The sequence below is a fragment of the Uranotaenia lowii genome, chromosome 3 (assembly GCF_029784155.1).
Source record: "Uranotaenia lowii strain MFRU-FL chromosome 3, ASM2978415v1, whole genome shotgun sequence".
Taxonomy (NCBI): Eukaryota; Metazoa; Arthropoda; class Insecta; order Diptera; family Culicidae; genus Uranotaenia; species Uranotaenia lowii.
Window position 1 is genome coordinate 145,229,063 of NC_073693.1, and position 13,057 is coordinate 145,242,119.

Below are 13,057 nucleotides of genomic sequence, written 5' to 3' on the forward strand. Positions count from 1 at the left end.
AAACTTTTTAGACTTGTTTCGCTGAATGAAAAAGGCTGTGCACTTGAAGCTTTCTTCTCTCCAAAAACCCATAAACAAGCTTTTCAGCCAAAAAGCTCACTACAGCTTAGCGAACAGCAATAATGTGGAACTTTCAATGCGCATGGCAGCGAATCTTTTGCTTTGTGGCTTTCCATTCAAGGCATAGGGTAAATGATCTTGAGCGGAACTAAATGGCTCAATTCGACGCAACTCGAAACAGTTGATCAAGCGGTATGGCTGTGGGTTATATCCGAACAAAAAAATTTTCAGTTCAGCGGATAGATCTTGGTTTCTGCTTTCTAATGATGATTTTTAGAATATTTTAGAGTAAATCCTAATAACTCTAGAGCTGTTTTACTGGAGTAAGAATTCTGATCTTGAGCGGAACCACGCTGATCTTGAGCGGAACTAAAATATGATCTTGAGCGGAACCATTTTCTTCTGTCCTCATCTTTTATAGCTCTCATTCCTAATACTTGTGTAACTGTGAAACTTCAATTAAATTTCATCTTTGAAGATTTTAAAGTTAAAAAATCAATGTTTTTACGTAAAAAAGGGAACTTAGCGTTCCAAAGTTGTTCTCAAAATATCCGTTCAAATTTATTGCTTGCTTAACCTTCCAAAGCTTTTCGAAAAATCTGCGTTTCGGGGAAATTTGACTTGTAATTTGTTGTTATTCCCGTGGCCGCAAATGTTGACCGATTTTTATGATATTGGATTCATTGTGTAGGTTATTTTTTCTAGTTTCTAAATATTTAAAAAGGAAGTGAATTTGCTCTACTAGGTTGTCTTTAGTTGGCTCCGAATGAAAAAAGTCCCAAAAAACAATTTTATTTTTAAATTGCTTATAATTTCTGACCACTTTGCAGTATTTGTAAGCTTTTTTAATTGCAGTATTTGTAAGCTTTTTTAAATAAATTTCTAGAATTGTTAAGAATACATTTATCCGACGATGTATAAATATGTGGGGGTCCAATGAATTTTTTGACCGCTATTCTGGATTTTCCGGTAGAAAAAAAAATCTAACTCTAAACAAAGACATCCAATTTTGTCTTTGCATCGCTGTATCTCATTTCTTAATGAATTGATATTTCAAACTTAAATTTTAGTTTTTTGTCGTTAATTTGACTAACATTTTCATAGATCATATTTGGTCTCTCAAAAACGTTAGTTCCTCAGTATGTTGTAATTATGATTAAGATGCTTGAATCTGCGCTTCGGGTCATTTTGAGCCGAACGACTTTTGAAGGTAACGACAGAGTCAGAAATGCATAAAAAGATGCCTTTAATTACAGATTTTGCAAAAAAAAACTGTACATTGCTCTAAAGCAATGTTTTTGAGAAAAAAAATGTTTTTTTGTCATTTCTCATTCCCTTAAATCCTTTAATTACATTGGAAATTCATGATAAAATGGATCATTTTTAAATTTTAGTTGGAAAAAATCAGTTTACGTTGAGAATCTTTTCAACCCTTTCTAATTCAAAGTAAGAAAACTAAATTTAATATTGACCAAAAAAAAATTAGAACTATGGAAATCCCATCAAAGTTCAAAAATTCTGTGAAATCTGTGATGAAAGTTTCCTCAAAATTCTGTGAAAAACAGATTTTTCTGTGATTTCGGCAATCTTGCTCTAAGCAACTCATTCAAAGAATAAAGTTTATTATAAATTCCAGTTTCTTATGAATCAAGATTAAATTTATTTATATTTAAAATTTATGGAAACATTAATTATTTAGCTCAATTGATAAAACAATCATTTCTCAAACCGACTTCCAGTTCGAGCTCAAGTGTAAAATCAAACACAAGGGAATTGGATAAAGTTTAAATACCGGGCCACCAATTGAATCGTGAAGTATTATAAAATGGCTAACCCGGTGTGCTTTGCTACACTTTGTAAAACTGAAGGAATGTGTGTTAAAAACAATTTAAATTTTTGTTTATTGGGTAGAATATCGTTTTAAATTGGAATTTGAACATATAAAACAACCTCTTCAAATGAAAGCTACTTCTTAAAGTACGGATAGTAATGGCAATGAAGATTAATTCTTATTCTGAAATAATGACTTAACTTTATTGGCTCCATTAGTTCTCGAATTATGCCAAAAAATATGTATGAAAGCCTTCCTCCTCCTCCTTCCTCCTCCTCGACCCTCTGAAAGAAAGAATCAAAAACACATTTCTTGTACCCCAAAAATTTAAACTTTTTGTGTGCCTAGCTTGGTACGCTATGACACAAATTAATTAATTTTTGTTCTATTCGAATTTAATTATACATCTTTTCTTTCCCTAAAGCTGATATAATAAAGAAAATACAAAGGTGCTGCATATATTCAGGGGTTAAAATCACGTGTGAGACATTAGGCATAAGACAGCGCACCTAGCGGTTTATTTCGGAAGCTAGTAGTTCCGCTCAAGATCAAAGATGGTTCCACTCAAGATCATATTTTACTTTTAAAAACTACGCGATTTTTTGATATTTTGATAGAAAACTTGTTACTAAAACTCGAATAATGCTTCTTTAAGAATTTTTCTACCATTTTAGTCATTAAGAATCAGTTTATAACGGCCAAGGGTTACATAAATTGACGTTCAAAGTCAGCGTAGATTGATGAAAATTGTAAAAGAAATGCGTATGTTTTTAAATCTTCTAATAACATTATTTCAGTTAAGGGGGGGGTAGGGTCTAACGGGTATAAACGGTAGGGTCTAACGGGGAGCCGGTGACGGAGCATTTTCGAGGATGCCTTTTAGAAAACAGGATTTGCGGTGGACACTGTATCTCAGCACAGAATCATCTGAAGTCAAAAAATCAGAGCAAAATATTTTTAATAGATGTTTTTCTGGACCCCAACGTTTTTATTTAACTTAAAAATATTTTTATGAAATTTTTGTGGCTGTTTGAAGTAAAAACTACGATTTTTCACTTAAAAATCCGCCATTTTTCACCTCTAAAATCTCCCCATAGTAAAAAAATCAAAATAGAAAAACGTTGGGGTCTGGTATTTTATATGTAGAAAATATGTTCCAAATTTGAAAAGAATCGGATAAGTAGTTTTCAAATGACGATGTCCACGGACTTTAAAAATGTGCTTTCGAGAAAAACGCGTTTAAAGTTTCTGCTCTTGCTTGCTTGCAGTATTAGATAGGAGGAGATAAAGGCCTATAACTACTACAGTTTTGCTTCAATTCACTTGAAAATTTGACACAACATTCTTGAAATGTTTTACAATAAGAAAATAAAAAAAATAAAAAATCGATTTTTTGAAAGTGTTAGACCCTACCCCCCCCTTAATAAACTTTAGCGAAAATGTTAATGCTTGTTTGAAAAGATTTTGAAAAAGTGTTTTTTCAACATTTTGATAAGATTCATAAACAATCATTGCCTATATCTTAGGAAAAATAAATGGTTCCGCTCAAGATCAGATTTCGACTAGTTCCGCTCAAGATCATTTACCCTATCGGAAACTAAAGCGCCAAAATGATTGCAATGAAAAATTGTCGTTGGAAGAACGACGGCATAGTTAGAAATCAGTTCACTCACTTACTTACAACTTTAAACAGCCACGCTTTATAGTGATCGCTTTTTATAGTTTTCGAAATAAGTGACTTATTTCAAGAAACCCAAACATAACAAAAAAAATTGGTATTTGTGGCGCAATGTATTCCGTTGATTTCGTTAATTTGAAAACAGCAGCAAACAAAAAAGATTGAATGGGCGATGGAAGCGAAAAGTTATTCTTTCTATCCTTAAGAAAAACGCCTTTAGAACTGTCAAAAGTTGGGTGAAATTATAGCTGCATCCCACTTGCACTAATGCAAAACCATCACCCAAATTTGTCAGCGCTTCCATCGCCTATTCTGCTAAAGTTAAGTCTAAGAACTTTTACTATTCGACTTCCTTCTAAAACGACGTCGTGAAAGGTCGTAAAAGGTAAAAAAAATACCAATGCATTTCTTTGTAGCACTTTTTCAACTAAGTTCACTTTGAAACTATTAACGACACGTTAATTACCAAAACGCATTTGAAATTTTTCAAGAGATTGTACTTGGAAGCCATGTTTTTTATGTTCAAGTGGTTTAAAAAAAATCAACAAAAAAAAACTAATTGTGCGGCATTCGACAAAAAAAAGAAACAACTAAAACAAGGAGTTTGATACAAATATTTTGTTTTTTAAACACATTCGAGGCGATAAGAGCCGAAAAGAGGAGTCCATGATTCGTTAGGAAAGGAGGTGTTTTATTTCCACTCCGTCGGGGAAAATTTTATTATTTTACGTTTTAGTGGTCAACTTGATTCAACTTGAATAAATTTTAAAAACGTACTGCCAAACATTCCCTCGGCGAAGTAAACACTTTGAGAACGTTTTCCTGAGGTGCTGTTTTGAGCGGGAATCCGTCAAGAGATTTAAGGAAAGTTGAATTGATCAACGACTATCAGGACCCTTAGATTATTTTGTGAGTTCGTTCCATTATGATTATATTACGTTAATTTAAAAGAATAAATGTTTTCTGTAAATTTCTAATGGAATTGTTCCAATTTACGATAAATTTGATCATCACAGACTACATCATCAAGATCATCAAGATTAGTTAGCTGATAAAAAAGGTCAATTAATTTGAATGATTTCTAATTTTTTTTAGTGTTTTCAAAGTCTATTTTCTATTTAAAGTCTATTTTCTATTTTTAGTTTGCTTTGGTTTATTTTATGTTTATCACATCTTTGTGACCAACGTGCGCGTGTGTAAAAAGTTTTGAGAGTGCTGCGATTGTGAAAATTTGGGGGTTAAGCCCCTCTCCCCCAGCAGGGTCCAGGAAAAGCAAGCGAGGGTTTTTACTCTAAATACACTTAGTTTTTAATTCTCAATCCAATATTGATGGTTGAGTAAGTTTATTCAAGAGTAAAAAACTTGACTTAAACTAATGCCAAAACCTCAAAAACTAATCCCAGGTTCAGAGTTTGTGCAACACTTTTTCAAAATTTTCGCACTTGTTGATTGAAACTCAATTCTTTTTATTATTAGAATTAATTGATTCCGAAAATTCTGGTTCTATACTCTCTAAATCATAACTGTATTTTTATTTTCATACAGTGAGCGAAATAAGAATAGTATCATGTGTATTGCTTGTTTAAATATGAATAACTGAAAATCACCACAATTTTCTTATACAATTTGTTTTGAATTGTTTAACGGATAAATCAAGCATAAGTTTACTTTTTTTCATCGTAGCAATTGGCGTTGAGAACCAAACATATGAAAAAAGGATGCGAAATAAAAATAGTACCATTTGTATTTTTACAAAAACAAGATTATTTTTAAAAATTTACTGTGTAAAAGTGAATAATTATGCTTCTAAAATAAATCGAATAGACAACTGCATTTAAAGTATTCTAGAATTTCAAAGGATTTCAAAGGTTTTAAAAGGGCGTTTTTGAGAGATGCTCCTTTAGCGTTAAGGAATTTATTATTCGAGCTATAATACTTTGTCAAACTACTTTATTTCTTCATTAAAATGCATTAGCATGATGCGAAATGATGAAAAATGGATTTGATGCTGAATTTGAATCCATAAAACAGGCTTTGAATCCAAAAATACTAATGTTTTTAAATAGTCAAACACTATATCTCCAGTTATAAAACATAGATAGCAGCACTATCTAGCAATAATTCCAAAATGATGCCTGTTTTTGAATATCCAGGATTAATTGGGGAGTGCTGGATTGGTAAAGAAATAAGTACTTGGTACCGTGTGAACGCCTTGGAAATACTAAGATCACTAAATCATAAAATTAGAATTGCATCAAGGTTACTCAAAATGAATTTTTTGACCGATAATCAGAATAATGATGTACTTTCCGAATGGAGCAGACGGCGAGCAGTATTATTGGTATGATTTGTAATTGAATCGGAAGTTGAGATGAGCAGCAATATTTGCGGTGGTATATCCTTGGGCTGGTGATTTTTTTGAAAATCCGGAAAAGCTTACTGCAGCGTAAACTCCAACAAAACTTTGTTGGAAAATTACCTCGAAATGAGGAATATAGGCCTCAATAAACCTGGAAAATCAATATTGAGACTTAATTTTGTTTTAACTGCAAGATAGTGTTGCCATCTACGACTTGAAACTGGAAAAAGTATGGTTTACTGAAGAAAATCTTAGTTTTTGAATTCCAACCTGTCTTTTTATGATTTAAAATAAACCCAGAACGTTTGTTTCACCATCTCACGTCATTTGAATGAAGAAAGTAAGTAGATTGGTAAAGAGTTACAGCTCAAATATCAAATTCCTTAGTTCTAGAAGAGCATCTCTTAAAACCCCCTATTAAAACCTTTGAAAATCTAGAAAACTCCTTAAAATGCAGTTATCTATTCGAATAATTTTAGAAGCATAATTATTCACTTTTACACAGTAAATTTTTAGAATTAAACTTGTGTTTGTTGAAAAACACAAGTGGTACTATTTTTATTTCGCACCCTTTTTTCATATTTTGGTCCTCAACGCCAATTGCTACGTCCAAAAAAAGTAAACTTATGCTTGATTTATCCGTTAAACAATTCAAAACAAATTACAGAAGAAGATTTTTGTGATTTTCAATCATTCGTATTTGAACAAGAAAACACATAGTGGTACTATTTTTATTTCGCTCACTGTATTTTGGATTCTGTATCTAAAGCATAGTTCTTTTAGAAATGGGACACTTTCTTTTGCTAATAGCTCGTTTACTAGTAATTGGACATTCAAAATTTTGACAGTATTTTGTTTACTATTAAAAGTACTATCTGACCTATTTTTTTTAACAAATAGAGAAATTTTTTTAAGAAAGTTCTTTAGCTTTTAATTTCTGGTTTGTGAAAAGAGTTTCATTATTTTATTGGCAAATATTTTTTCAATATAAGTCACATCAGCTTCGTTTCAAGATTAAGAAGATTTCAAAATTTTGAAAATCTAATGAACCATTCTGCAGAATTCGTTTTAGTGCGAAATCAGTGCGTCATTTTTTGGTAATCTACCACTAGCAATTAAAAAATGAGAGCTTTTTGATAATTTTTCTCAATAATAACTATAAGTTTTGCCATGCAGTAAATAGTTATTTATGCAACAAGTTGCAAAAAGTGGTTTTTCAGAACGAGTCGTAAATTCATCCAACGAGGGTTACTGAGTCGGATAATTACGTCGAGTGCTGAAAAAAATTCGAGATTTGTAACGAGTTGCAAAAACCAGTGTTCGGCACAAAAGCGCTAATCCGCTAATCGCTAGTAAATCCGCAAACTTTTTATTAGCGGTTTAATTTTGGCGCTAAATTATTATTGAACTAGCGAATTAAAAAGTTCCGCTAATTTTTGGTTCCACTAATAGAAGACCGCTAACCTTCGTATATTTGCATCAATATTTCGAATTATTACTGATATAATATTTACTAAGTTAAAGTGACATTGGGTATCATTCTGACTCCAATGTGCGCGGTCACTTCTAATGATCTCAGTGGAGGAATGCGTATTAGAATCAGAAGAAATGTGTGTTTTGGATCCCTTCATCCCTCTTATAGAAATTCTTTCCGTAACATTCACAGCAAAAAATAATATACAATATGTAATTGGCGTTTAACAAAACAGAACGATTTTCAATATCCTTAACCTTCCAAAGCCGTTCGCAAAATTCCCGTACAAATCTATTTTAGATAAATTAGACCTGTAGTTTACTTACGTTCTCCTGGCCGCAAATATTGACCGATTTCGATGAATTTTAATTCATTGTATAGATAATTTATTCTAGTTTCTCAATATTGAAAAAATTAGTCCAAATATTTTACGACATCACCAGTAGGTGATTCCGAATGAAAAAAGTCCCGAAAAAGAGCTTTTTTTAGAATGCTTATAACTTGTGACAGGTTTCAAATATTGCGCTGATTTAGGTGGTCCAAAGGAAGTTTTGGCCGCTATCTCGGAACTTCCGGTAGAAAAAATTCTTACTTCAAAAAAGTCACCCGATTTTGGCTTTGCATTGCTGTATCTCGGTTACCAATGGACCGATTCTTATAATTCAAATTTTAGTTTTTTTTCGTTAACTTTATTATTATTTTCGTAGAACATAGTTGGTTTCTCAAAAATCTCAGTTGTTCAGTATTTCAGATTTCAGATTCAAATTTCAGATTCCGATTTCAGATTCCGATTCAGATACCGATTTATGATTAAAGTTTCTGATTAAAATTTCAAAATATTTGTTACTCTCTTACTTGAGTTTACAGCTCAGCTTCGCTACACGTTTCAAATATGGAAGTTCTCCCTCTTTGCTTTCTCTCTCTGAAAATTTCTTTGGGCCCGGCTAGTAAAACTACCAAAATGAGCGTGGCGACGAACGTGTTAAATCATAGATTTTGTGTCTCCTGCAGTAGACACTGCTTGAAATAAAATAAAAGAATCATGATAACATTCCAAGCAAATGTATCCCTGAAGAATTCTAATGATAAAATATCTAAAAAGATTCAAGAAGTTTATTTCAATTTGGAGAAATAATCTTTCACTATTTTAAAATCAAAAAATTTACTATGCAAAAGGTATCAGCATCAGCACCATCAGCACAATCAAACAACAAACCACGCGGCGAGACGACAGTTCCTCCTGCTGCTGGGTTGGGTGGTTGATTTGGTGAGCGGAAAAAAGAGAGCTAAAGGATTTGTTTCTCCCGCGGCTACGTGAGGGGTGCGAGATTTGTACACCAACCTGCTGAAAACGTAGGCCAAACTGGTTGAAATCTGGCAGCTTTTAGTAAATTCGAAAAACGTTGCTACAAATTTTCAAAACATTACACAAAAAGTATGCCCATCGAAAGAGGAGATTCTAATGAATCTCTAGGTATATAAAAAGTGACCTATTAGATTTCAAATTTCAGAGAAATCAAATTAACAAAATCCCGTAAACCCACCGACACGAGGGGGAGTTTGAAAAATGACAAAAAAGATGTGAGTTTCATGACCACATACTGAACAACTGAGATTTTTGAGAAACCAACTATGTTCTATGAAAATAATAATAAAGTTAACGAAAAAAAACTAAAATTTGAATTATAAGAACCGCCAAAATTGGGTGACTTTTTTGAAGTAAGAATTTTTTCTACCGGAAGTTCCGGGATAGCGGCCAAAACTTCCTTTGGACCACCTAAAACTTTTACATCCATGGATAGATTTATTCTTGACAATTCCAAATATTATAAAATCAGCGCAATATTTGGAACCTGTCACAAGTTATAAGCATTCTAAAAAGAGGTCTTTTTCGGGACTGTTTTCATTCGGAATCAGCTACTAGTGATGTCGTAAAATATTTGGACTAATTTTTACAATATTGAGAAACTAGAATAAATTATCTACGCAATGAACTAAAATTCATCGAAATCGGTCAATATTTGCGGCCAGGGGAACTTACGCAAACTCTCGGGTCATATAGACCCGAACAGCCTAATTACGGATTTTTTTGAGGGACCACTTCCGGTGGTCACAGGAAGTTGTCTGGTACTACAGATTGTGTATTTCGCGAATCCCCAGGGAGGTTTTTAAAATCAAATTTTTGCGATTTTTCCTCGAAGAGTTATAATGATTTGAATGTGCGCTTCGGGTCATATTGACCCGAACGACTCTGGAAGGTTAAATCAGCTGTTTGCTTGAAAGTTATTGAGGCATTTATTTTTCACAATACAGTCTTTTTCACTGATTTTACAGATCCTTTCATATGAAGTTAAGATAAAATCAAAATAAAATAAATTGTCTGTTGAATACATAATAAAAAAAACAATTGGAAAAAGTTACACAAAAGATTACGAGCAACAAAATTACATCCAAAAACCGATAAATTGAGTAAATTTTAAACCATAATTTTTAAAAAGGAAAAAAAAGAGTATAGTTCCCATCTTCCATATTTTTAAATTTGCTCTTGTAATTGTTCGAAAATACGATTTTTTTTATTTTTTAATTTGTTCTAGTAATGGTTCGAAATTCGAAAATACGATTTTTTTGAAAATTCGATCAATTAATGTATCTTCCAATAAAATATTTCAAATTTCATTATTCTTAATCAATTTTTTTTTAATATATTTGCCTATATATTATTAGGCTGGAACAACCATCAATTTCTTCTTCCCCCCCCCCCTCTTTTTCCTTTCGATTTTCCGCAAATCCTTCAGAGGGGAATGAATACAGTTTTGATTAATTCCTCAACGTCAACAATTCAAATAATTGAAAGAGCGTAAATCAAACTGTAGAAGATGGTAATTGAATCACCTCTTTGATTCGATTTTTTCCATTTTTTTTTATCTAAAATAATTTGATTTTTCGATTTTGTGCACTATAGATAGTATGCAGGTTCGTATTCCGGCATTGTTGTTGATAAACAGTTAGCGATTAGCGATTAGCGCTTTAAGCTTGAAGCGATAACTTTTTCGGCACATTTAGTGTTTTTTATAAGCGGCCGCTAACTTTGAATGAGTTAGCGATTTAACAAGCGGCGCTAATTTTCCAGTTAGCGATGCCGAACACTGGCAAAAACACAATTTTATGCAAATTCCCAAAATTCCGTTGAAAATTCATTTATTAACAATGTAATTAACCAACAACTGAAAACATAGTTGGTCGTGGAGTGGACTTTTCGAAACTGAATTCAGTGCTAAAATGTAGTACTTTCCGATACTATTTTCAGTGTCCAAATGCTCAATTTTCAACACTGAACTGCATTAATGTTATTTTTAATAAAGGAAATGCTTTTTTTGCATTGATTTACATGTGATTTCCATCAGTTTCAAAAATAGAAAAATGGTACGAGTCATAAGGCGTGTCACAATGTGACACTGTCACATACTCAAATGAAGCTTGACAAAGAAAAAGTGCATAAACCAGTTCTTCTTACAAACTTAAATGCAATGTCTTGTTTGATAGCTAGAAATCTGACAATAATAGCAATTGCATAGAAAAATTCAAAAGATCATTCCCAAAGAAATGAGGAATCAAAGAAAAAGCAAGCATCGTAGTTGTGTGATGTGCAATTTTGTTTTTTTATTTAAAAACTTTGTTCAAAAAAAACGGGACATTTCGAGTAAAAAGCGGGACGGCGCACAGTGCGTTGAATGTATGGGATACCGGGACTAAAATCAAAACTGATGTTTTTTGGCACTTTTACTCATACATGTCGTATAGAAAGTTGTTGGAAATGATGTGAGCTATTATTGGCATGAATGGCGTATGTTAAAACAATGTTCACAAAAGTGACTCATATACATATATGCATAAAAAAACATACAAAATTTTTTTACCTTCTGAACAATATGTCATTCAGATAAAATAGAAATTTATTCCGAGAACATTGTTTTTCGTGATCGCAAAAGTAGCTTAAACGCCATTTTTACCTAAAATACCACGAAAAACACGTGTTTTACGACGATTTTTGCACAAATTGAGATATTTCTTCCAATGCAGTATTTTTGCCCTCCATTTCCAATATCTGAGGTGAAAGAAAACTGAATAATCAACCTTTTTGCTTGGAACGGCCAGTCTGTACCACCCTTTAAAACAAGACTAGTTAAAAATCGTGATTTTCAACAGTCAAAAAATCATCTAGAAAAACGTAAATATCTGTAAAACGGGCAATTTCGGGCAGCTGAAACCACTTGGAGCTTTTAAAGGATAATATAAACGATAACTGGAGAAAAAATGAGAGAGGTATTTTGGTATATATTTTTGTAATGTTCAATTGAAGTTTGAATGTCCATTTTCTTGAAATATAAAGTACGCTTATCAATTACACCTTCATATTTGTATATATGGAAATAAATCACAGAGATAACCCCTTAAATATCTTCTACTTACTTGCTTCTTCAGTTTCCATTGCGGTTAAACGATTAAAAGTCACTAACAGATTAGAGAAAAATTAGTTAAATTGAGTATTTTTTTCTGAAAAAATACTGTGCACGAGCTGCGTTGAAACTATCTGACAATATAAGCCTGATACAGGCATATAAGTGCTCCCAAGTGATAACTTATACACGTGCAGCACACTTCAAATATATATGAAAAGCACCGCCTACTTGATTTGGTGAAATAAAAATTTCGAATTTTTGATTTTTGTCTATGGGACGCTGCACTGTGCGGCGCGCCCGGGATGTTTTCCGAAAAAGCGGGACATGTCCCGCTTTTGCGGGACGGATGCCAACCCTATTAAGTACAAGTAGATACATCACAGGGGAATAAGTCCTACACATCACCCTGCTACCAAACAAAATGTGGTTTCCATTAAGAAAGATGGGTTTGGGATATAGCTCAGTTGGCAAGTCTGTTGTCTCCTGAGCAGATGTCCGTGAGTTCGAGCCCAAGAGTAAACATCGAACACAGTTGTACCGGATAAGTTTTTCAATAACGATCCGTCAACTGTAACGTTGATAAAGTCGCGAATGCCATAAAGATGGTAAAACGACTATAATCGAAACAAAAAAAAATAAGTAAGATTTTTTCCATGAGTCCAAAACATTAGGAAACAGTAAAATTAAATTATGGTATGAATAGCAATTTAGTCTTTTATACCCCTTTGACTTTAAGGATCTTATTTATGCATTTTTTTTGTTCCATGATGTTGCCCCACACTTCTCCAAACAAATTTCGTCTATTATCTCTTTATTAATATGTTCCAGGAAATCTTCAGGAAAATTTGGATAAGTGTGGAATCTCTTTGAGCGAGAACAAATATTCAGTATCTATAACTCTTACTGAAATATTATTATCATGGTTTATTTTATACACTTTACCACTCCTGGATCTTACTTAAATAGTTTATTCAATTTATTATCTTCTGGGAAGTTAACTTAAAAAACTTTTTAAAAATAAGACTATTAAATTACAAAGAAAGAAAAAATTTCAAGTTTGATAAATCTAATGTTTTACAAAATTCAAGGATTTTTTTTCTTGGAAAGATAAAGAAAAGTTTTCAATTGTCTTCGGAATAGATTCCTTAGTTTGTAAATCATCTTTGCATAATTAATTGTTTTGAAGACTTGAACA